Raw genomic sequence first — 27,140 nt, forward strand, 5'->3', positions numbered from 1 at the left:
ATTCTTTCTCCTTGCTAACTGTGCAGATGGCAAATTGAACTGGTAAAACTATACCAGTGACTTTTGAATTTTTATGAAAATTCAAATATGCATGTCAATCTTTTTATTGAGCTATTTAGAAGCAGCTAAAGAAGACGAAAAATATGTGGGTGACTAGAGAAAATCACAGAAATTGTAGTAAGAAGTGACAAAAAAGGTCACACATAAGCACATCAAATCCTTCCCCCACAAATAATCCTCAGTCAAAATAAGAATATAAATACAAGGAACCTGATATGCTTCTGTAGACTCAGAACATTTCCACACTATTCACCAATTAATATTCAAAATGAAAAATCATCAGTAAAACTTAAATCATAACACTTTTAATCTGCCTTAAAAAACAAGAATGAGGGCAATGCATTTTAGAAAAAATGCACTTAAAGTTGTTAAATAATGTTAAAACATGGGGGATGAAGGAAGAAAAGACTGAAATTTCAATTATAGGAAAAAATTCACTTTTGGAGACTATTCCATTTTTTTGACAGTCTGTTACTGAATTATTACTTCGGGTTCATGAATTGAAAACGTCAACCTTCTGGTCTAGTAGTCAGTTCATTCTTTGAAGGGAACATTTCATTTAGGTAAAAGCAAGGGAAGTGTTTTAATTTTTCTTTAATGTGATTTTATGATAAAATTGAATTTTTGTCACTAAAATGACTTTCATATATTTATGTTTGTTTCCAAAGCTCTTTCACATACGTTATCTCATTTTTAACTTTCAGACATCTCTGGAAAATAAGTAAAGGCAGGTAACAGTGCTCCCATTTTGTATAATTTTGCCCTGTGTTTAACAAATGTTATTGCCTCTGTGGTTGACAGATCAGGAATTAAAGGATGGAGAAAAGTCAAGTAACGTAACTAAATTCACATAATAAGGGGTAGAACCTAAGGTTTTATGTGACTCCTAATGTGGTTCTTTCAAAATGTGGCTCTTCCACAATGTGGCTCTTCCAAAATACAATATTTTCTCAAATAATATACTACTGCACCAAGAAGAATATGATAATATAAAAATAGTTTTATTCCCTTCATCCCTCTCTCTTGGTTTCTTGGTTTCTTTCAAGTTTTTGCTGAAGTATAGTCTTGTACACACAATCTTTCTCTATTCACCCACTGCCATTACCTGCTCAAATTAACTCCTATATACTATTTTTATGTCTTATATATATTTATTTGACTAATTAATGACACTGACTTTTTTTGTTTTTATAAGCTCCCTTATAATTCTGGTCTCATAGGAGAACACTGAATTCCTACATTGATACCCCTTTCCATTGTGTGGATGATTGTGCCAAAAGACTTTTCTAGTGTTTGGTATATTCTCTGAAAGGTCTGCACAAATTGGGAAAACTTCACAGTTAATAACATTGAAAGTTGGTGTGTCTCTTTCATGATAGCCCTCATCACAAATAATTTCCACCATATATGAACCTGGTCCCTTATGGTTCTGCTAATGAAGAAGGGTGGATAGCAAAGTTGGGGAGATGGAGCAGAATGGCACCACAGAAGACTTTTAACATCTTGCAATATGACTATAGTGTTATTAGGTCTTCTGGGTCCTTTACTTAATCTTTCTAAGTGCTCTGCTTATGTGCTGAGGATCAAAGAAAGGATAGTAAGGGACTGGATGAGTGAAATTTAGAATCTTCTCCTGGAGGTCCTATCTAAGCTTGCTTAACCTTCTTTGCTTTCTTGGAGTTTGGGTAAAGGTTTTACTGTGTTCGACAATTCTCTACTTTAAAATTCAAATAATGTTGAATATCTATTATTGTTTATTCCATGTTTAGAGGGTGCATAGTGGAGATTTATTTTATTCTTTATATTTTGCTAATTAGTTCTGTCTGACTCTACATGATTACAACTGGGATTGGGTTTTTTTGACAATAATAATAGAGTGGTATGCCATTTACTTCTCCAGCTCATTTTAAAGATGAGGAAACTGGGGGAAACAAAGTTAAGTGACTTACCCACTTGATTCACACATTAGCAAGTATCAAAGGCTGTAATTGAACTCTGGTCTTCCTGACTCCACTGTCAAAACTCTATACCCTGTGCCACCAGTTGCTACCTATTATCTTAGGTTAATAACATGAGCTATTCATATAATAGTTCTTCAAAAAAGCTATTCTTAGGGGAAGTTAGATGGCAGCAACAGATAGAGCACCAGTCCTGGAATCAGGAAGAACTGTGTTCAAATCCAGCCTCACACATTAACAATTACCTAGCTGTATGACCTTGGGCAAGACACTTGACACCATTGCCTTAAATGAATAATTAAAAAAAAAGCTATTCTTGACATTTTACTAGCGCAAACTCTTTTTTTCTTGTGCCATATGACAATATATTTTTTCTCTTTACTAGAAGCTTGGACAATGTCATTAATATGACAAATAATACGATAAGTGGTTAAATATTTTTATATATTTATTACTTTCACTGTTCTTTACTGTTGTTGTTATAATAGTTATAAACGTAATTTGACTTATGGGTGAAATCCCATAGTGAAGTCTTCTACTTACATTTTAAAAATTTATAATCCATTGTAATTCTTTTTATGTGGGTTTTGTTCCAAGTAGCACTATGTTTTATACTCCGTCTTGTATGTTTATATGTGTCTAGTAACACCGGAAAGAGAGATGGAAGGTACAAAAATGAAATAACTAGGTTGAAGACATTCTAATTACCATGTTGATGTTGCTGCAGAGGAATGAATGTGCAACTGGCCATTTAGGTTTCTCCTGTTTGTTTAGCATGTGGGTGTTGCTGAAATCTATTGTGTTCACATCTGTTCATAAATCATCTTTGGTAGACTTCATTTAGCATTCTGGTATGCTGTTGTTTCTATTCAGTTTTATTAATTGTTTCCTAGTTCCCAATGGAATAATTGCCATTTCTTCTCAAATGATCTTCTTTTACATATAGGAACACTTTTAGCTCATATATGACATATTCACATTTTCATGTCACTTTATCCCCCCCCCCATCTTTGGTGCTGTTTTTTCTGAGAATAAGTTTCATGTCCATAAGTATGGTAGCCAAACTAATGTTTTGATTCATATGTGTCATTGCAACAGATATTTACTGAAGATAAACTTTGTTGCTGTTTAACTCATGTTAATTGTTTCTAAGCTGAAGTTCATGCAAGGAATTTAGCTCCATTTTCAGTTCAAGATGCAGTCCTTCCTAGATAGATACAAATTTATGTATGTATATACATATATGTACAATATCTATATAGTCACACCCATAAAATTGCAATGTGTGCACAAATATTTAGACATGTTATACATATTTTGATATATGCACATATTTATATATTAATGTGTTCTATCAGCATGAGAATATAGGGTTTTTCTCCTCTTTATTTGAGACTGTAAAGAGATGAAATAAGCAAAATCATATCTTAACTTTTTAATTGTCTTACCTCTTCTTGTCTCTTATACTCTTCACCATTAGCCTTTATGATTAACTCCATACATAATTATATTGCAGACTAAAATGAATTGAATCTCTTATATAATGTTGTATCTCACAACTGTAACAAACTTTCATTATTATGATCTGCATAGCTTTCAAGATCAGTCTCTGCTAAAATTCCTGACCTTGCCTAATTAGAATAATATATTGTCCCATTTGATATGAGCTTATCAACTATCAGAGCCATGGACAAATATAGTAATATACCAGCTATGTAATATACTGAAAATGCAAGTAGAAAAAGTTTCAAAGGGACTAGATATTAAAAGAGATAATTTAAGTCTTGCATTTGTATTCATAAAATTTTCAATAATCTAGACAAATGCCCATAGCGTATTACTATTATTTGCTATATTTATGGGAGGATACAAATAGACTTAGGAAGGATGCATCAAAGTGTTTAAAGTTATACATATATGAGTGAAATCAAGTGGATTGAAATGTCAAAATATCACAATAAATATAATTTGGAACTTTGCTATATTTTTGAGACTACTCTAACTGATATTAAGTCCATGTTGTGTTGTTGAGAAAACAGATGGGGCTTCATGATTTTTCTGGAAGAATTTCCCACCAGAATTCTCAAATTACCACTTGGAATAGCCTAAGAGAAACTAATAAACAACAGATAGATCTAGCCATAAAAACCATGCAGAAAAACCCAATTTCCATTTACAAGAGTATAGAAATCCCCCTTATGGACAGTCTCATGACTCAGGTTGGAAATACATAGAACTGGGAAATAGGATCATAAACTTGTTTGAATAGGCAGGGAAATAGTACCTTGTCCATCATCAAAGTGTGAGGGAAGAAGGAATGAATGAATGAATGAATGAATGATGAAGGTTGAGGGAAGACTTGCCATTAGCAACCTTCTTTCTAATAACAATATGGTCCTGTATCAAAGAATCAAACTAGCTAAGATGCCAAGGTCAAGTCTAGTCACAAGGGTACTGCATTGTGTGGATTCCATAGCTGGGCACCCAGGGCCTGGTCTTATTTCTTATATTATGAGTTATTCATTTTAGGAGAGGGGGGAGGGGAGGGATGGGCAAATGGAGAAAAGGAGGGGAAAAATATTTGGAAAGTAGAACTCGCCTCATGCCCTTAGAAGTTCCTTCTATTTTAAGACACCGGTATCCTACTACTTATACCATTTATGAAGAATCCAGCCTCATCCTACACTAGGAACTCTAATCCCCAAATACCCAGATTTGAGTTCTTATTTGTATGAAGCAAGACAGGAAGAGGTGAGGTGCTAAAATCTTTAGTTGTTTTCCTTGAAGCATTTAGAAATGAGACTCTAGAGAATGGGGATATGGGATTATATATGTAGACATAGATGGTACAAAATTTTCAGATGGAAAAACTGAGGCATAAAGAGACTTAAGAGATGGATTTCTAGGGTCTTGCAAAAGATCATATTTGGAAATATGTAACTAATTCAAGTTCTTTATTTTATTTAGAGGCCACATTCTTTGTGAACTCACCTGTAACATTCTTAAGTATTAGAAAATGTTTTCAAATTTAAAATATTGAAATATCCTTAAAGTGAACTTTTCTAGTGCTCTAGTCTTTATCCATATTCATTATTCAAATGAAATTCATGCCAAAAAGCATATATGAACACCTAATATATACCAGTGCAAACTGGTGGGAATGTAAAGAAAAGTTTAAAAAACAGTATTTGCTTTAAGAGTGCTCACAGTCTAATGAGAGACATATGAAACAAAACTCATATAGGATATTCTGGATATAATACTAGAGGGAATACATTAAGAATAAGAAGAATCAGGAAAGGTTTGTTGCCAAAGATAGGATATTTGTTGAGATTTGTTATTGTTTCATGAATGATAAAGCACAAATAAATCCATTACCCCAATATGATTACTACAGGTTGATTGCTTCTTTTGTGGTCACCAAACTATCCATTGCATGTAAATAATCTTTTTCATTAGATTCGAGGCTTTAATAAACCTGAGTTTGGAGCCATGCTGCTAGGTATACTAAAGGATTATTTCTCTTTCCGACTTTGATCTTCTAGTTAAATTTCTTGTTTATCATCAGAAGATTAGGAGCTTATTTATGTGAAAGCTTTAAACGAATTGAAGCTATTAATATTGTCTCCATAGCAACAATCCCTATGCCTACTTAGAATGCTGATGAGCTAGCTCACCATTGGAACTCACACCTGTAAAGTATGGGATGACAGTTTTTTGCATATCACATGCATTCCTGAGAACTAATTTCAAATAAGATAGTGTTTAGCAAGCAATATTTTCCCACTGATTTCAATCATCATTATAGAAAGCAATTTTCTTAGAAACATTTTAGTTTCTGAGTTTTCATTAAAAAAAACTACTTTGGGCAGTTGCTGTTGTGTGCATTTATTATACACAATTGCTGCAAAAAATTGCAGGAAAATTAAACTTAGGGACACTTCAATACATATTATCTCTCTATACCTCTACATTCTTAAAATTTAACAATTAATTTCATCTGATTGGAAATCCTCATTCTATTTGATACAAGTGTTATTTTTTAAAGTCAAATAACCAAGCTATTGTTATGGTTTCTAAAGAAAACTTAATGGAAGAAACAAATATAAAGAGATAATTAAAAAATATTGCTTGTATTAATGGTATAGTGTGGTATAGAGTGAAATGTACCAGAGGAAATGGAGATAAATCTTTCCTCTACTACTTAGTACTTGTGTGATCTCAGTGAAATCTTTTAATTTTTATGATCTTCATCTGAAAATGAAAGGGCTGATCTTGATGACTTCTGGTGTTCTTTCTTGGATTATATCCTAATAATTCAAATACCTACATATTTTAAATATCAAATACTTTCAATTATCATTATAATAATTTTAGGGGATATAGTGGATATAACATTAGACTTAACTCTGTAAAACATGATCTTCAATTTTAGACCTTCTACTTATAAGTAAAAGTCTGAAGGAAATTTTTCAACCTATATGTATATCACTGTTCTCTTATCTAAAGTAGGATAATTATAATTGCATTAAGTATTATTCAGCTTTATAATGAACAAATTAGTCATTGAAGGTAAAGATAAGGAGAGACAACATCATGAATAGAGATTCAGACTTTGACTTAGAAAGACCCAGGTTCAGGTCTCTCCTCTGACATACACTGATCCTGGGAAAGGTATTTAATTCATCATTGCTCCAGGCTAGTCTCTAAGGTTAGAAGTTGCTGAGTAGGTCTATATCTGAAGTGGCAAAAGGAATTTTCTCTCTATGCTAATGAAATCATAAGTTCAGTCCAGTGTTTTGAAACAATATGTAAATGTAGAAATTTATTACCTATATTTCAGTAATAGGATAGAATCATATCTTAGGACAAATAATGATATAGTATAAAGATAATTAGTTCTGAAGTCAGAGGAAATGAATTCAAATTTTATTTCTAGACTTTATTAACTATGATTTTTGAACAAGACTTGTTATTTATTTGATTGATTATTTGTTTGTTTTCATCCATATGCACATGTTTATTTTTAATTTACAAAATTTCCTTCCACCTTCCTTCCCACCCCCCTCCCCTCCACAGTGAACAGTATATATTTTTTTATAAAACATGTTTACAGATTAGTTATTTTAATTATGAGGAATTACGATTAAGTGGAAGAGATATTTGAAATAATTTGTATAAAATGTTCATCAGATTCTGGAGGGTTGGTTTTTTTTTTTTTTTTTTTTTTTTAAGTTATCTTCATCCAGATGGGGAGAACTTTGTTCACAGCCAGTCTAATACAATTTTCCTAGCTCTCTGAACTGCTGAGAGGAGCTCCTTCCATTAAGGTTAATCATCTCTCAATGTTGTTGTTAATATATACAACGTTATCTTGGTTCTGCTCCCTTCACTCAGCATCAGATCCTGTAAGTCATTCCACACATCTCTAGAGTCTGACTATGGTTTCTTATGGAACAACAATATCCATAGTTTTTGTATATCAAAACTTGCTTAAAAATTCTGCAATTGATGGGCATCTCCCTCGATTTCCAATTCTTTGCCACTACAAAAAGACTTGCTAAGAAAATTTTGGAAAATGTAGGACTTTTCCTTTTTTTATAATTTCTTCTAAAAATTGACCTAGAATAAGAATTGCTGGGACAAAAAAACAAGATTTTAATTATTCTGTGCATCAATTTCCTCTTCTGTAAAAAATAGTGTTATATATTGTTGAATCTATGATCCTATGAACCTAAGCACCTACTCTGAATTTAATCTTCAAGAAAATTTTCGAAGCACACATGAGACAGGTTCCCATTAAATTTCCATTTACAGGTTTTAATTTACTCCAACAAAAGTCTTTGAAGTTTACTTTAGGGACTCTTTAGCTGCTTCTACAAATTATTTGAAATTTCCTTTAGTAAGAGCAAGGACCTAGAAAAAACATTTTTCCCCACATCCAAATATGCAAATTAAGTTCCTTCAATTAACTTCATAAAAATAAATACTTCTGAGTATATACAAAGTGTTGATCACTCCATAGGAAATTTGTCATTACCTTTCTTAATCAGCAACCATTCAGTTGTTTTCTTAAAATGTAAGCTCCTTGAGAACAAAAGATGTGTCACTTTTACCTTCCCGTTGTTATCGCTTACTTAGGACAGTTGCTGGTACTTAATAAATCCTTATTAATTGATTATTATGTATAGACTACAAATCTGGGAATGAGACTAATGTTAACATGGTGATTTAATTTTGTACTTTCTAAAATATGGTAAAGTACAGTTTAAACTACTTAAGAATCAACAAATGGAATAACTGACCCCGAAATTCTCAAAATTTAGATTAGTTATAATATCTTTTAGAAAATGATCAATGATGTCAAATTCAAATAAATACAGGTCACTCAAACTATTTAGGATCACTGATACAACAAATTTACTTAGAAAAGCATTTATTGTCATTATGTGTTATTATATTTTTAATTGTTTTATCCATCATTTGTCAAATATAATTTCATAGGTTGAATGTTCAGCACATCTTCGCCTTTTGTCCAATAATAGCATGTTTCAAATATAAAACCCTCTACAGGATTAAGTATTTCTTAGTTTTTCATCTCCTGGGTTCTAAGTTACAGTAAGGTCCTGATATTGGAAATGGCAATTAAAATTGTATTTGTAATAAGATCAAAAGTGCTTATTTCTAGTCCAAAGAAGATTTGAGAGGAACTGCAGACCATACATATGGGAATGAGATCTAAGGAAAATAATCATTCTAACCCATCTAAGAATGAGGACTAAAAATCATTCTCTAATATTGTGTGTATGTGTATGGTTACTGGGATCAGGGAGACAAAAGGGTGGGCAGGGTGGGGGAGAGAGGAGAGCAGCAGTTGGATCAAACACCTGGGTTGAACCTTTATCCTAAACAAAAAATCTTAAAATATTTTAATATTATTAAATTAATTATTAATTAATAATACACATTTACTATTTTAATAGGCCCATTAGGTATTTTAATAAAATTCTGAGGAATATTTAATAGCCAATGAATTATGACCATGTTATTATCATGAAAATTGATAATTCCTTTTCAAGTACTTTAAGAAATCTATACATCACCAGATGGTAAATCTAGTAAGATGCCAGATACATATTGATAAACAAGCAGAGGCAGCCTGGGTTAGAGTTTCATTAAAGATAGTTGCCGAATGAGAGAGGGAAAGTTGAAACAATGGTTCTACCATTATCACAAAACCAACTAAGAGATACAAGAATGGGATACACTGAAGTTTAAACAGCAGCTGTTAGTTTGAGGTGTGAAAGCTGTTCCTGGAATAATACAACTCTTCCTTATGATAATAAGTTAATCAGGAATATTCTACTTTTCATTAAGAAATTATTGCCTTTCAAATCTTGGTGGAATTATAGAGTGTGTGAAAATCCTGAGAATCCTGCTTAATTTTATTTTATAATTCCTTACTCCTTTGCCCTGATTAAAAACTTCCTCTCTGTTTTTGTAGAGAAATTTTTGGAAGAGGTATTAAGCTGTATTTGTTAAGATTATTACCTAAATATGAAAATAAGTGTAAAGGAAGGTGGCCTGGATCTACTGGATCTAAAAACTATGCTATAAAGCGGCAGTCATCAAAACTGCCTGCTGAAGAAATAGAGTAAAGGATCAGTGGATTAGGAGAGAAAATGCAGTAAATAACTACAGCAATCTATTATTGGACAAAGCCAAAGTCTTCAGCCTCTGGGGTAAGAACCCACTACTTGAAACAAATTGTTGGGAAAACTGGAAAATAATATGGCAAAAACTAAGCATAGATCTGCATCTCATATCCTATACCAAAATAAGGTCAAAAGGGTTACAGGATTTAGACATAAAGAGCAATACCACAGAAAATTTAATAGGCCCACAAATATTCTATCTGATCTATGGAAAAGGGATAGATTTGTGACCAAATGAGAATTAGAGCATAGTATAAACTGCAAAATGAATGATTTTTAATATATTAAATTAAAACGGTTTTACACTAATAAAATCAATGCTGCCAATAATTAGTAGAAATTAGTAGAAAAGTGGGAAGTTGGGAAACAATCTTCCCAACAAGTTGTTCTGTGAAAATATATAGAGAATGAAATCACATGTATAAGGTCACATGTCATTCCCAATTGATAAATGATCAAAAGATATGAATAGACAGTTTTCAAATGATGAAATTAAAGCTATACATAAGCATATGAAAAAATGGTCCAAATCACTATTAGTTAGAGAAATGAAAATTAAAACAACAATGAGATGTCATTTTACACCTATTAGATTACCCCAGATGAGAAAAAAGGGAACATTGATCAATGTTGGAGAGGTTGTTGGAGGACTGGGACATTGACGAATTTCTGGTGAAGCTCTCAACCTTTCTGGATAGCGATATGGAACAATGCCCAAAGAACAATAAAACTCTCATACCCTTTGACCCAACAATTCCAATTCTAGGTCTATATCCAGAAGAAATTTTAAAAAATGGGAAAAGACTACATGTTCCAAAATATTCATAGCAACTCATTTTGTGGTGGCAAACAATTGGAAATTGAAGGGATACCCATCATAGTCAGACTCTAGAGAAGCATGGAATGACTTATGATATCTGTTGCTGAGCAAAGGGAGTAAAACCAAGAGAACAACATACACATCAGCAACATTGTGAGATGAAAAACCTTGATGAAAGCAGCTCCTCTCAGAAATCCAGAGAGTTAGGACAGTTGTATTTGACTGGTTATGGACTATATTATCCCCAACCAGAGGAAGAAAAAACAAAACAAAACATACAGAAAGAAATAACAACCCTTCCAAATCTTATTAACATTTTATAAAAAATATCTGTGTATCTCTTTCCTTTAATCCTAATTCCTCATGCCAAAATTTACTAATTTGTAAACATATTTATTAAAATGTGTATGTAAAATGCTACTTTGACTGTTTCCCTGCTGAGGGTAAGGTGGTGGGAAGGAAGGGTGGTGGGTAATTTTGTATCTCGGAATTATGTCTGTACATATAGATGAAAATAAATAAATAATTTTTTACTAAAATATTATTACTTGAATATATTACAGTGAACTTGAGGAAGCAATATGAAGATTATATAACAAATGAATGCATGAGAAATTAATATCCATGAAAAATATCAATTTTTATTTCATTCATGACCCAAATTCTGAATCAAATATAATGGAAAAGATTAACACAATTAATATTCTAGTGTGAAAATGCATTATAAAGTTTTTAAGGTTGGAATGTTATAAAATTCAAGTACTTCATTGAAATGTGTTTTATTTTTCAATGTTAGCTTACTTTTATCTTAGCTGGTATCAGTTACTAATTCTTAAAACAAAATATGTCCATTACACCTCTCAAACATGGAAATGCCATGGTTAAAACTATAAACTTCTTCCTCCAAGAAGACAAATAATGATTTGAGCAAATGTAAACATTAATGTCCTTGTGGAATAGCTGTTGAGTGATTACCATATACTCCAATACTTTTTATGGCTTTCTTCAAGCTGTTATTAATATTATAGTATGTGTTTCTAAAATGTTTGTTACCATTTTCCTATGGATTCTCAGACACTGAAAAGAGAAAATTTTAATAAACTGATAAAAAAGAAATTAAATATATGGCATGTGAATATCCCATGAGCTTATAACTAAATATTAACTGTACCAAATAACAACCCTCATGATTTATTACCAAAGATATCACAAATTTCTATAACTACTTAAAATGTAATATTTCATCTCTATGATGTTATTGTAAATATTTAAGAGATATTTTTCTTAAATTTAAATGAGATATTTTGAAATAACCAGAATCTGATTTTTATGTTCAGTAATATGCCACATTTTAAAGTCTTTCTTTTAATGGTAAAAATATTGACTGGCAAAATGTACTAAGCCTGTGTGTTTGACATCCACTCAGGGAAAATTCTGTAGTGAATTATTAATGGAAAAGGCATGAACACTTACAAAGAGGAAGTAGGTTCTATTAAATGTTGGTATAGAATTAAAATCAATCCTGACACACAAAGTTCATTATTTTTTCTTAGAGTTACTAAATGAATATATCAAAACCATATTGTAAATTTACTATATCTGGATTTCAGTTTTGCTGGCTAAGATAATAAAATCACCTACAATATCTTTATGGACTAGAGAGGATGTTGTTAGCTAGGGGTTAGTGGGATTGGGAAACTTCCTTAGTCAGAGAAAATTGAAGCCTAGAATATATATATCAAGCACAAAGAGAACGTACTCCTACTATATGACACAGTGCTCTGCAGAACAATTGAATAAATGTGTTATGTTTAGTGGTTTCTATATAAAAGCATAGTAATCTCTTAAAACAAATTATTTATTTATATTGATATTAAAGCTCAAATTATTTATTTTGTATGCATATGTTCATTTCTATCTTATATCTATTAGATTGACAAAGATGACAAAAGAAAAAATGCAAAATGTTGGAGGGGTACTGGAAAAAAGTTATTTCTGAATTATGGTTGGAGATAAGACTCATTGTGGTTCTTCTGGAAATCATTTTGGAACTAGGCCCAAAATAAAGCATCAAATATTTCAGAAGTTTTCACCCTGCTTTAAGATCTAAACCCTAAGGACATCAAAGAATGGAGGTAGGATTTTTTATATATCAAATATAATTAACAAAGTTTTTTTTCAATGGTAGCCAAAAATTAGAAACTAAAAATGGTATTCTATTGGAAAGGACAGAAGAAATCGTGTTATAAGAATGCAATGCAAGATTGTTTGGCAAAAGAGATGATGAGATGATGAAATGAATAATTTCAAAGTAAATTGGGAAGAACTCCATGAATTGATGCAGAAAAAAGTGTACCACAAGAGAACAATTTATAAAATCCTAAAATTATAGAAAAAAAGAATTTGAAGGCATTTAGAACTTGATTAATATAATGAGAAAGCTAGAGTCAAAAAGAATGAAAATGAAGTATGTCATCCTATTTCCAATAGAGTAGTGATGAAGCAAAAATAAAGATTTTTTTTAGATGTGGCAAAGTGTGCCATTTGATTTGTTGCTCTAAAGATACACACACACACACACACACACACACACACACACACACACACACACAAACAGACAAGCATAGACATATATAGGACCTGTTTTTTAATTTTCTAAATTGGGATAATAGTGTCAGATTGATTAAATTTTTATTAGTTGAAAAAATAAGCAATTAATAATTGTTGATTCAGATGAGGGGGTTATAGATGTGTGTGTATATAACTGTAATTTGTAATGTCTATTTCCAAGTATCTCTTTTATTTTTCTTTCAAGAAATAACTACTGTTTTTCATGGTAAATAAAAAGGGAGAATAAAAATATGCAAAACTAATCAATATAACATTCAAGTTTGATTTATGAAAATTTACTCATCCGGAATGTTTTAACTTTACCAAGAAGGAAGCAAGGGACCTTATTTTGCTTTTGTCTTCAGGACCAAATGCAATTCTTATAATATCACAAAAGTGAGTTAGTTAGTTGTTATCATTATTGCTTTCATATACATATATATATGTATTTTTATGTTTTCTATGTTTTTAATCATTTAACATCTCAGTTTACATAATCTTTAAAACATTATCAAGCTTCTATTAATTCTATATATTATAGTATATTATTAATTATGTATAATAGTGTATCATTTTTATAGTATGGTAATATCTAATCATATTAATGTATCATGTCTTGTTTAGTAAGACTGAGGAATCTCAGTCAATGTTTATCAACATTATTTCCAGTTGTTTGCTATTGCAAAAGTATACCATAGAGTAGTGTGAATTGAAATGGGTTTTCTAGATCAACAGATATGAAATATAATAATAATTTTCTTAGCATTAATTTAGTTGTGTTTAGAATGTATGTAACAACCCATAACTCAATCAACTGTGTATTAATGAATTTTTTTCTCAAATTGTTTCAACATGACTACAAGTCACTTTTGTGTCAATTTTAGCACTTTTCTGAGCATGACTTGAAGGATTATTTTGTTTGGCATCTCTGTCATAATTAATTATTTGAACATCTTTCATATGGTTGTTTTTTTTGAGAAAGCTAGTTCTCTATTGGAGGATGTCTCTTCATTTGCTATATTTATGTAAATTCCTTATATAATATGGATATCAGTTTCTAATTAGAAATATTTGATGATTTTTCCAAAATTGACAAGTTCTAAAATGTATCTTTATTATTATAGTTTAAAATTATGGTAAATTCAGGCACGAATAATAAGTTGGATTGTATAATTGTAATTAAAAAATATTGCTCTGAAAGAATAATGGATAAAATATAATAGGAAGAAGTTTATTATGTCTAACAGAAAAATCACCCCAAATGATAAATTGGCAAAGGATATGAACAGACTGTTTTCCAGTAAAGAAATTAAAGTTATATATCATTATATGTAAAATTGCTCCAAATCATTATTGATTAGAGACATGCAAATTAAAACAGCACTTCATAACTACCAGATTGGCCAAGAGGAAAAAAGGGGAGATGATCAATTTTGGAGAGGTTGTGGGAGGATTGGGACATTAATGCATTGCTGGTGGAGTTGTGAATGGATCCAATCATTCTGGAGAGCAATATGGAACTATGCCCAAAGATTAATAAAGCTGTTCATACCCTTTGATCCAGCAATTCCAATTCTTGGGCTATATCCAGAAGAAATTTTAAAAAAAGGGGAAAAGTCCAACATGTTCCAAAATATGCATAGCAACTCTTTTTGAAGTGGCAAAGAATTGGAAATTGAGGAAATGCCCATAAACTGGGGAATGGATAAACAAATTATGATACATGAATATTCTGAAACACTATTGTTCAATAAGAAATCATAAATGGTTGGACTCTAGAGAGGCATGGAATGACTTTTGGTATCTAATGTTGAGAGAAGGGAGCAGAACAAAGAGAACAATGTACTCATTAACAACAACATTGTGACATCTCAATGTTATATTGAAATATATAACAATATAATGACTTCCAGCAGATCACTGAACTTTAAAATATCTTTCCAAAGATAGCAGTGATCTCTAAAGTGTCATACCTAGCAGTCTCCTCATATGCTAAACCATTTGGAAAAATTGACTCTCCTCTCATTCAAGATATTACTTTTTTCCAGGGTTTTGAAACATTTTTCTCACCTGACTCTCATTCTCTCCTTCTGGACCATTCCGAATAATTACTCTAAGTTCATGACATTAAATTACATCAAATTTTCTTTGAATATAATAGCAAGTCTCTTCTTTTTTGATTAGTAATGCTTTTTATGAAGTGTGCTTTTTATATTTGGGGATTTTAAAAAATAATATACTCTTGGAAATATTCTACACAATAGCACATCACATTCACATTGTTGTGACATTATACTGAAAAGTCATAAACCTTGTTGGAAGCAACTACTTTCAGCAATTCAGAGAGGTAGGGCAATTGTATTAGAGGGCTATGGACAATATTATCTCCATTCAGAGGAAGAAAAATGAAACAAAAGAAAACAAAGCACACACACACACACATGCACGCACGTGCAAACAACCCTTCAGAATCTGTTGAACACTTTTTAAAAATAATTTCTAATGTATCTTTTCCCCTTAATCCTAATTGCTCATATTGAAAATAACTAATTTGCAAAATATTTATCAAAATATGTAGATTCTGAAATTGATTTCATGTGTTCCTAATTTCATGTCTATTATCCTAGTCATTGTGCTACTTAAAATACCTCATTTTAGTGAATATAGTACATAAAGTCAAGACTACATTGATGGGATGGATATTATATTATTGTTTTCCTTTAATTTCATATATGAGATGCTAGGCAAAGACAGATTTATCCACATCTTGGCAAATTTGCAAACTCACATTCTCACACAATAAACCAAGTATAGTTGAAAGATCTAAAATTAGCAATGCTCTAAATGAGATTTTGTTGTCTTTGCCATTTTTCTAAAGAGTTAGACTAATATAATTTGAAAATCAGTCTTTGGAAACAGATTTTGTCAGCCATAATTTCTTTTTTGACTAAAGATTCGAAGAGATTAATGGTTATAGTCTCTTACATCTTGAGAATTTTGAGATCAATATGCAAGCCTAAGTTTTAATTATTTTTTTCTTTTTGTATAGCTTCTCAGTAAAAGAATTATGTGATCCTTAAACAACTGAAGTTCAGTTTCACACTTTTTTCCTTAGAAATATATGTTCTGAAAGGCATATTTGTCGAAGTTGGGCCATTATATTCAAATTAGATATTTATTTTTCGGTGCATTTACCGCAGCTATGGGCTTCAAAATATCAGGATATTTACCTGTTGTATCCTCACCTACACTGGTCAGCTTTCTAGTCACTTTAACATTTTGGCATTGAAATTAATTTTTAAACAAACCTATACAACCCATCACTACTTCCACTAAAAATAATTCAATGTTTTTCCCCAATACCCAATTCAATTGTTTTCCTGAATTGCCTTAAATAAACTTGAAGCTTTTGTTGCTCTGCTACAATAAATATGTTTTTAAATAATCTTCATTTAATTTAAGTAAAAGACTCTTCCTTCCTAACATTTTCACTATTTTAATCGTTGTAGTGGCTTGTAAACTATAAAAATTATATGCAAATCTGTCTTTTTCTTATATGTTTGATCACATTGTGTAGTATAGATTTAAACATTCCAACATCTTCTAATTTATAATTACTCTAAATTCATGCCATTAAAATACAACAAATTTTCTTTGAATATAATAGCAACCCTCTTCTTTTTTGCACTAGTGATGTTTTTTCTGAAGTGTTTTTTTTTCTATTTGGGGATTTTTAAAAATAATATATTCTTGGAAATATTGTGTACAATAGCATATCACATTCACATTGAATGATAGCAAGTACAGACTGACACCATAGTGAGCAGTTTAAAACCATTATTATTCTTATTTACATTATAGCAATGAAATTTTGTTTCCATTATGTCTGTATACATACACATAATGACACACTGACATGCTCACTCACATACTCACACTCTATTTTCTTAGACTTGCTCCTGAATTTCAAATATAGTTTGATCTAGAACTATATATGTATGCATATATAAATATGTGTGTAGCATCAGTATAATAGAGGTATCATCATTATAAAGATATTTATAATTATAATTATAAACTCATGGAAGCTTATGGATATACCAAGAAAACCTCTATAGAGTCGAAAGAATAAAAGGGCACAGGACAGAGACTTAAGGAATGCCTAAAATTAGGGGGTATGGTATGGATGATGATCCTGCAAAGGAGACTAAGTAATGGTCCAGAAGGAAAGAATGAGAGTCAGGTGAGAAAAGTGTTTCAAAACCCTGGAAAACATTATTATCTTGAAAGAGAGGACAGTCAAATTTTCCGAATAGTTTAGCATATGAGGATTGAGAAAAGATTGCTAAGTATGACACTTTAGAAATCCCTGGTATCTTTGGAAAGGTATTTTAAAGTTCAATGATCTGGAAGTCAGAATTTTGAGGATTAAGAAATGAAAAAGTAGAGACACAATGAACAGCAAGGTTTTACTGGGACTTTGCCTTAAAATAATTGAGAAAGGGATTGAGAGATAGTTTTCTGATGATGGGTTATAATTAAGTATTTTTAAGGGTGGAAAAGAGATGTACATGTTTCTACTCATTAGAAAAAGAAATTGATGGACAAATAGACAATCTGCTGAAAAAAGTTTGTAGGGGATAGGATCAAGGTATGTGTGCAAGGGGTTGTCTTGGTGAGTATAAAGGATGCCTAATTAGGTATATGAAGTTATAGAAAAGGAGAAAAGATTTGGGGATGAAATAAAGGTTTGGAGTTTGTTTTTGTTTTTGTTTGTGTTCTTTTGTTTGTTTTGAAATGGAGACTAGGGGAATAGAAGGTGCTCATGATGAAAAGTCTCTTTTTGGATAAAATCCTCAGTTAAGAGGGTGGGGAGTGGTAGAAATATTTAATAAGAGAAAATAGGATTTACAAAGGATTTTTTGGTCAGTAGGATAGAGAATGCATTAAATTAGGGAAGAATAAAACACCTGCCTTACTGTAATTATGTCCAGGTTCAGTTACCTTATACAACAGGTCTATGTAGAAAGATGTCCTTTGGAATGGAAGCAAATGATGGGAATACTCCAGGATTGGCATTTGGAAAGAGCCAAAAATGTTAGACCAGAAGACAAGATAGAATATATATATATATATATATATATATATATATATATATATATATATATATATATATAATTTTACATATTGGTTTAAGACTAGAAAGGAGGAATGCAAAATGATAGCAAGAGGAAAGACCTAAGAAAGTAGAAAGGGGAGAAGGATTGAAGATTTTGATGAAGACAAACATTAGAGTTGAGTCATAATGCATAGGAAAAGAAGGAATGTTAGGAGATTATGAAAAGATGGTGAAATATCTGATATTCTTTATCTTGTAGTAGTGTGATTTGGAGTTTAACTATTATTGTGTATGGCCTACATATGCTCGCAATATATCCATTTCTTCTTGAACGCAACATGAGTTCCTTTCAGGAAGTCAATGTTATTATACAGGTTGGACTTGTAGACTTTCTTCTAATTTTAACATGTTATCTCACACATCTGCTTCTGTTTAAATTGTTCTCTATGCTTAAAATTCACTCTTTGATGAACTCTCTTCTTCCAATAAGGACTATAAAAGTGGAGCTGGAAGAGATTTTAGATACCATTTAATATAATCTCATATATTTTTGTCTTTTTTTGATTTTCTTCCATTTGTACATCTATATTTCCAGGTTACAAAGATTTCCTGCACCGAACCTTCCTGTCTTTCCCTCAGTTGGGAAAAATCAGGTTGGCATTTTACATGCATAATTTGTTAAAGATAATTAGAAATTAGTAGTTTTTGGCATGAAGAATTAAGATTAAGGAAAAGAGACACATAAGAGATAATTTTTATAAAGTGTTCATAAGATTTGGTAGGCATGTTTTTATTTCTGTGTATTTTGTTTTCTTTTGTTTTTCTTCCTCTGGGGATAATATAGTTCATAAGCAAATACAGTTGTCCTAGTTCTAGTTCTCTGAACTGTTGAAAGGGGTGGCATCCACAAAGGTTGTTTATCTCATAATGTTGATGTGTAAATTGTTCTCTTGGCTCTACTCTCTTCACTTAGCATTGGATCCCATAAGTCATTGCATGCTTCTCTAGAGTCACACCATATTTTGTTTGTTATAGAACAATAATATTCCATAGTATTCGTGGACCATAACTTGTTTAGTTATTCCCCAATTGATAGACATCCCCTAAATTTACAATTCTTTGCCACTACAAAAATAGCTACAATGAATATTTTGAAACATCATGGGCTTTTCCCTTTTTTATAATTTCTTTTGGATATAAATCAAGAATTGAAACTGCTAGGTCAAAGGGTATGAATGTTTTATTTTTCTTTAGGCATAGTTCCATATTACTCTCCAGAAAGGTTAGATCTGTTCACAATGTCATCAGCAATGTATCAATATCCCAGTCCTCCAACAACCTCTCCAACTTTGATCATCCTCCCTTTTTCTCATCTGGGTTAATCTAAAAGGTGTGAAATGACATCTCATTGTTGTTTTAATTTTCATTTCTCTAATCAATAGTGATTTGGAGCACTTTTTCTTATGATTATATATGTGTAGCTTTAATTTCATCATTTGAAAACTGTCTGTTCATATCTTTTGATCATTTATCAATTGGGAATAACATGTGACCTTATACATTTGATGCAATTCTCTATATAGTTTATAAATGAGACCTTTCTCAGAACAACTAGTTGGGAAGATTGTTTCCCAGCTTCCCACTTTTCTTCTAAATTTGGCAGCATTGATTTTATTAGTGCAAAACTTTTCAATTTAATGTAGTCAAAATCATTCATTTTGCAGTTTATGCTATACTCTAATTCTTGTTTGGGCATAAATTTAACCCTTTTCTGTAGATCAGATAGAATATTTTTGATCTACTAATTTATCTATACTATTATTCTTTATGTCTAAATCCTGTACCCATTTTGACCTTATTTTGGTCTAGGGTGCGAGATGTGGATCTATGACTAGTTTTTGCCATATTATTTACACTTCTCCCAACAATTTTTGTCAAATAATGAGTTCTTATGACAGAGGCAGATGTCTTTGGGTTTGTCAAATAGTAGATTGCTGTAGGCATTTACTGAGACTTCTTTAGAACCTATCCTAATCCACTGATCCATTACTCTATTTCTTTCTCAGTATCAGGTAGTTTTGATGATTGCCACTTTGTAGTATAGTTTTAGAACTGGTAGAGCAAGGCCACCTTCCTTTACATTTTTTTCCAACAGTTCCCTTGCTATTCTTGCCCTTTTGTTATGCCAGATGAATTTTGTTACTTTTTTTCTGGCTCAGTAAAGTATTTATTTGGTAGTTTGATTGTTATGACACTGAATAAATACTTTAATTTTGGTAGAATTGTCATTTTTATTATATCAGCTCAACCTAAACATGAGCATTTGACATTTTCCCAATTATTTGGAACTGACTTTATTTGGGTGAGGAGAGCTTTATAATTGTGTTCCTAAAATTTCTGAGTTTGTCTTGGCAGGTAGATTCCCATTTATTTGATGTTATCTACAGTTATTTTAAGTGGAATTTCTCTTTCTATTTCTTGTTCTTGGGCTTCGTTGTTCATAAATAGAAATGTTGATGATTTATGCAGGTTTATTTTATAGCCTGCTACTTTGCTGAATTTTAATTGTCAATTGTTAATTATTTCAAGGACTTTTTTAGATGATTTTTTCAATCTCTAGGTATCCCATCATATCATCTACAAAGAGTGAAAATTTTGCTTTCTCATTGCCTATTCTGATTCCTTCAATTTCTTTTTATTCTCTTATTGCTACAGCTAGCATTTCTAACCCTATATTGGTTAGTAGTGGTGATAGTGTGCATCCGTTTTCACCCCTGAATCATCCAAGTATATTAACGTTAAATATAATATTTGTCGATGGTTTTAATAGATACTATTTAATATTTTTAAGGAAAACTCCATTTATTCCTATATTTTCTAGTGTTTTTAATTTGTTGTATTTTAGTTGTATTTTATTAAAAGCTTTTCCAGCATCTTTGTGCCTCTTCCCTAGGTGCCCCAATATGCTTAATAAGCTCCTATTGTTATCAAGATATCATCCTAGATTATTTACTTGATTATTTGATTACTAGGCTTTATTGATTCAAATTATAATTATATTCATTTTTTATCTTACCTCATTTTAAAGTGTCTTTCAAGTACACAAACTCCTCTTCACAAGCCAAAATATCCTCCAAAGCCATATCATTCCAAGAACTATTTTCTTTTCCACTTTAACCCCCCCACACACACACACACAGGGTACTTAACCCTTTGCTAAGTGAAGCATCTTATCTAATTAACTGAAAGTATCTTGAAGATCTCTAAGTACTGGGAGGCTCTGGAAGTCTCAAGGAGAACTTTAGAAATGATTGGTAGATTAATAGAGACAGTGTCTGATGTCCTTGCAGCTTATGATGCCCTCATTAGACAAGGATCTTAGCACCTTGTGATTAAAGCCAGTCAGAGTGCAATGAGATGCTTTATTTAAAGTTGACACTCTTGCTTTTTTCCATGGCTTTTTTATCTCAAACTTAGTGATGTGATCTTAGACCTCTTCAATTGAGGGACAAGGCCCAATTTATCCTATATCCCTCAAGTTCATTCTCTTCAACTATCTTCTTCCCTCTAATTATCCTTAGAGAAGTAAAGTTATAATGAGCTAAAATTTCTATAGCTTACTTTTTAGGGACAGCTATTTGTTTAAAACAGTTTTGTTTTTCAGTCCCCTTTTTCATTTACCTTTTTATGCATCTCTTCAGTCGTGTATTTGGCAATTTAATTCTCTTTTCAGTTCTGGTCTTTGTGTCAGGAAATTATGGAAGTCCTGTATTTCATTGAACATCCATCCTTTTCCCTGACAACATATGCTGAATTTTTCAGGGTAGTACATTCTGGCTTGTAATCCCAGGTCCTTAGCTCTGTGAAATATGTTATTCCAGTTCTTCTGATCCTTCAACGTTGAGCCTGATAAATCCTGTGTTAGTCTGATTGAATTGTTTTCTTTTTTAATTATTCTCTTTAATTTGATGGTTCTGGAATTTGACTATTACATCCCTTGTAATTTTTATCCTGGGAAGGGTTCTGTGGATTCTTTCAACTGTAATATTGTTATCTTTTTCTAGTAGATTGAGGCAGTTTTCCCTCATAATTTCCTGTATGATGTTTTCTAGGTTCTTCTGATAGTCCAGGCTTTCTAGTAGTCCAGTGATTCCTAGATTGTCTTTCTTGGATCTGTTTTACAGGTCATTTGTTTTCCCTGCAAGGTTCTTTTACATTTTGTTCAACTTATTCAGTCTTTTTGTTTTGTTTCATGGAATCCTTTAGTCTTATAGATTCATTTTTGTAACTGTTTCAATTCTAGTTCTTAGGATGTTATATCCTTCAGTTACCTTTTGTGTTTCCTTTTTAAAGGTGTTGAATTTTCTGGTCAATTTTTCACAATTTTTCTACCTGACTTTCATTTCTTTTTTCCATTTTTTCTTCTTCCTCTCTTCTTTAGTTTTTAAGTTCTTTTTTAAGCTCTTCAATGAGCTTTTATATTTGAGTCCAATTTATAGACTATTTCGATACTTCTCCTGTGAGTGGTGTTTCATAGCTTTCTTCTTCAGCTATGGCATTGTTGTCATCTTTATCTGTGAAGTATTTTTCTACATTGAGTACTCTTTAAGCTTTTTGGCTTATCTTTGTTGTGGTGATTCTGCTCCTGGGGTATATGGAGTATAGATCCAAGGCTTTATTTTACTGGGTCTGGGATCTGATCCCTGGCTTGTTGTTAGCCAAGATGTTGCATATGCAGTGTTTTCCCCTCACCTTTATATCCAGGTTTTGACTTAATAGAGAATTGTTCCCAACCTGTTGTTTCTGGGTTCAGACTATGTTTGGGATTGGGATACTCCCTGCTGGCTTGCTTTCCAGTTGCCAGGACTTTTGTCATTATTAAACTATCAGAACCTGGATTGCACTGTGGCTAGAAGTCTCCTGCTAGTTTTCCCTGTTCTCCTGCATCCTGGACTTTTCTTCACCTTTCCCTCCATAGAGACAGACCTTCGCTGAAGATCCTCCACAATGTCTGCAGTTGAAAACTACTTTGAATATTCTCTTTTTCTTAGTGGGATCTGAAGTGTGAGTGTCAAAGTAGAGGCTGCATGCATCTTTTTCAGGAAAAGGCTCCAGGAACCTGTTAACTTGGTGCCACCATCTTGACTCTGCCCCCAGAAATCCCCCAATCTTCTTATCTTAAATTTGAATAAACCAAGACACATAAAAGTCTAGTGACTTTCACAAAGTCACATAAACCAAATTTTGTATATCCCCAGTAACTAGCAGAAAACCTTCATTATAAGTTGCTTAATGAATATTTTGTTGAATCTAAATTTAAATTAATGGGGGTGTAAATGCAATAATCTGTTCTCAGAGGTAGGGAATACCTTATCTTGGAAAATATTCAAATAGTAGACAGACAACTGATAAATTATAAGGGAATTTTTAGGAGAACTTCATTTAGGAGAACTCCTTCTCAGTTCCCTTCCAATTCTGATGTTATTTAGCAATGTGCACAAAGCAAAACACTTATTCATTGGACTGATTTAAACTCAAAGTATCCCAAAAGATAATTTTCAGAATACTTTTGTTATACTTTGTTAGGATGAAGCCTAGCTCTGCCTTTTAGGAACATTCTAACCTTCCTTATTAATTTGTCACTCAGAGGTTACAGGAGTGTAAAAGATATTCCTAATTTAATTTTATCTACAGTGCTGTGTAGCCTAATAGTGACAGTAGGCAGAATGTGGACCAGCATAGATATTATCAGTTTGTTAATGCTAATATCACCAACAATGCATTTGTGTACCAGATTTGCTACATCCCTTCCAACATTGATCATTGTCCTTCCTTGTCATATTAACCAATCTGAGAGGTATGAGGTGGCACCTGAGGGAGATACTTTAATTTGCATTTCTCTAATGATTTGGAGCAATTTTTATATGACTATGTATAACTCCAAAGTAATGTTTTGGAATTTTGATTGGTAGGACACTAAACAGGTAGTTTAGTTTTGGTAGAATTGTCATATTTATTATATTAGCTCTACCTATCCATGAACAGTTGATATTTGCCCAGTTATTTATATCTGATTTTATTTGTGTGAAAATTGTTTTATAGTTGTTTTCATAGAGTTTCTGATTCTGCCTTGGGAGATAGACTCCCAAGTATTTTATATTGTCTGAAATTACTTTAAAAGGGATTTTGCTTTCTAGCACTTGCTGTTGTATCTTTCTAGTAATGTATGGAATTTCTGAGGATTCACATGGTTTTATTTTATATCCTATGGCTTTGTAGCTTTTTGAAGATTTTTTAGGATTCTCTAGGTATACCTAGAGATTCTTTTTGTCTCGTGATGTCATTAGTTTCCACAAATTCCAATCTTTTTAAAGAGAATTTTATTTATTTACATTTTGCCATTCCTTTTCCAATTAGTCACTTCTATTTTTGAAGTTTTCCATTTCCCCAATTGTATTTTCCAAGGATTTGTTTTCTTGTTTCTAGGTGTTAATTTTCTTTTGTGTTTCTTTCCCCAATTTTTTCAATTGATTTTTAAGCTCTTTCCTGATCTCTTCTAAGAGGTCTTTCTTGGTTGGGAACTAATTCATATTCTCCTCAGAAGTTCGAGCTCTCTCTGAGGTATGATCTTTGTTTTCATGGTAGTTTTCAATAAACACCACCCTACCTCCCTCTGGCCCTTCTTCATTTTCCTAGGATTTTTCTAAGACTGACTCAGAAACCTTTGGAGTAGAAATCTCTAGAGGTTTAGCTCACTGGGCTTAGTAACTCCAAGTGAGCTGGCTAGTAGGGGATGCTAGATAGACACTTTCTCCCAGGCCTAGGGGAGTGGGGGGAGCTGTAGTGTCTGGATAACCCCTCCTCCCAACAATATGACCTGGAATCTCAGTCTATATAGTAAATCTCTATACTATTTTTTTTTTTTAGGTTTTTGCTAGACAATAGGGCTAAGTGGCTTTCTCAAGGCCACACAGCTAGGTAATTAAGTGTCTGAGGCCCAGATTTGAACTCAGGTACTCCTGACTCCAGGGCCAGTTCACTATCTACTGCTCTACCTAGCCACCCCAAATCTCCTTACTATTCACTTAGCACTGAGAGAGATCTGCTGCCTGCAACTGAGCCTGGGGGGATGGAAGGGGTGTTATTGTGTTTATTCTGGGAAGAGTCACTTTCTCCCACAGAAATGGGAGGGGGAATAAACTGAAAATAAGGGGAATATGCTGAAAATATGGGGCTTGAGACCCTGTTCTTTCAGACCAGCTGATCTGACCACATCAATGTCTAGTCGCATTCCAAGACTCTCCTGCCTATTGCACTGGGACTCTCCCTCCAAAACTCTCCTGCCCACTGATCACACAGCCAAAGCTTCCATGGCTGTTTTCAGGTTAATCCCTGGGTCTTTCCCCACTATTCCTGTGCTGGCTCTCTGTTCTCTAATCCCAGCTCACCCATGCTTCCCTGAGAAAGCCCTTGTTGGTTGATCTTCTTCAACTAAGTTCTTTTTCTGCACATTATGGACCTAAATTCTCTTTAGAGGCTTGATTTACATTAGTTTTGAGGGAAAGCCAGAAGACCTTAGCACATCTTAGACAGAAGTCTGCTCTTTACTTTCCTATCTTGCTATGCAGTCTCATTCACTTGGTTTAAGGGTGTCAAAAGCACAATGGAAAATAGAATGGAAGCAAATAAGATTTAAAATAAATTTGAAGGGAGAAGTGAGAGACCGTATGAGGTATTTTTAAAAGCACATGGATATAGTTAGATAGCACAGTGTATAGAATGCTGACCAAAGAATCAGGAGTACCTGTCTTTGGTCTAGGACACTAACTAGTTATATGACCCTGAACAAATCACTTAGCCTTTATTCTTTAAAAATAATGTGTGTGTGTGTGTGTGTGTGTGTGTGTGTGTGTGTGTGCATGTATTCGATATTTTGAGTGGAAAATCCCCAAACCTTAAATAAGTATAGAAGATATGATCAAGAGAGTTTTAATTAGCACATGCAAGAATAAATCATTCTTATTGGAAATGGCTCAGAATGGAAACAGCATACACACTCAATAGGGTATAGAAATCTAGAGGAAACAGGAGAGAAGAGGGACAGGCAGAGGGGAGGGGGGATATGGGTGATAGAAGAGAGGGTAGATCATAGGAGAAGATAGTCAGATATACCACATTTTCTTTTTTACTTTTTGCAAGGTGGTGGGATTGGGTGGGCTCTCTGGGTCCATGGGGCTGGGTAGTTGCTGGGTCTCTGGGGTGGGATGTGGGCTTGGGGCCTTTTGGCCCCAGGGCTGGTCCTTTATTTGCTGCACCACTTGGCTGTCCCACAGCACATTTTTGAAGAGGGACAGAGTGAAAGGTGAGAGAAAATATAAGAGATTGTAGTGGGGAAAAATGAATGGACAGAATTACGATCAGGAACAGCAACTGTGGAAAATATGGAAGTAACTAATATGATGGACTTATAATAAAGAAAGTGATCCATCAGAGACAGAACTGATGTTATCAGAACACAAATTGAAACACATTTTTTCCTCTTTCTTTTACATTATTTCTCATGAGGTTTTATGCTTTGTGGTTTAGGGGTATTATATTTACTATTAAACAGGAATATTTTAGTAATGTGTAAACAAATTAAAGAAAAAAATAATTGCAAAATTACAAAAGGATGAATCTTGCAAATTATCTCCACATGTAATTGGAAAAATTAAAATAAAAAAAATTTTAAAAAGATGTTTCTTTTGCATTTGGAAACATCCCAATTAATAATGCATTGAAATATGTTTATCTTAATAGTATTTTATTTTTCTAGTTAGATATAGAGATAAATTTCAACAATCATTTTGTTAAATTTC

This window comes from Macrotis lagotis, chromosome 2, assembly GCF_037893015.1.
Source record: "Macrotis lagotis isolate mMagLag1 chromosome 2, bilby.v1.9.chrom.fasta, whole genome shotgun sequence".
Lineage (NCBI taxonomy): Eukaryota > Metazoa > Chordata > Mammalia > Peramelemorphia > Peramelidae > Macrotis > Macrotis lagotis.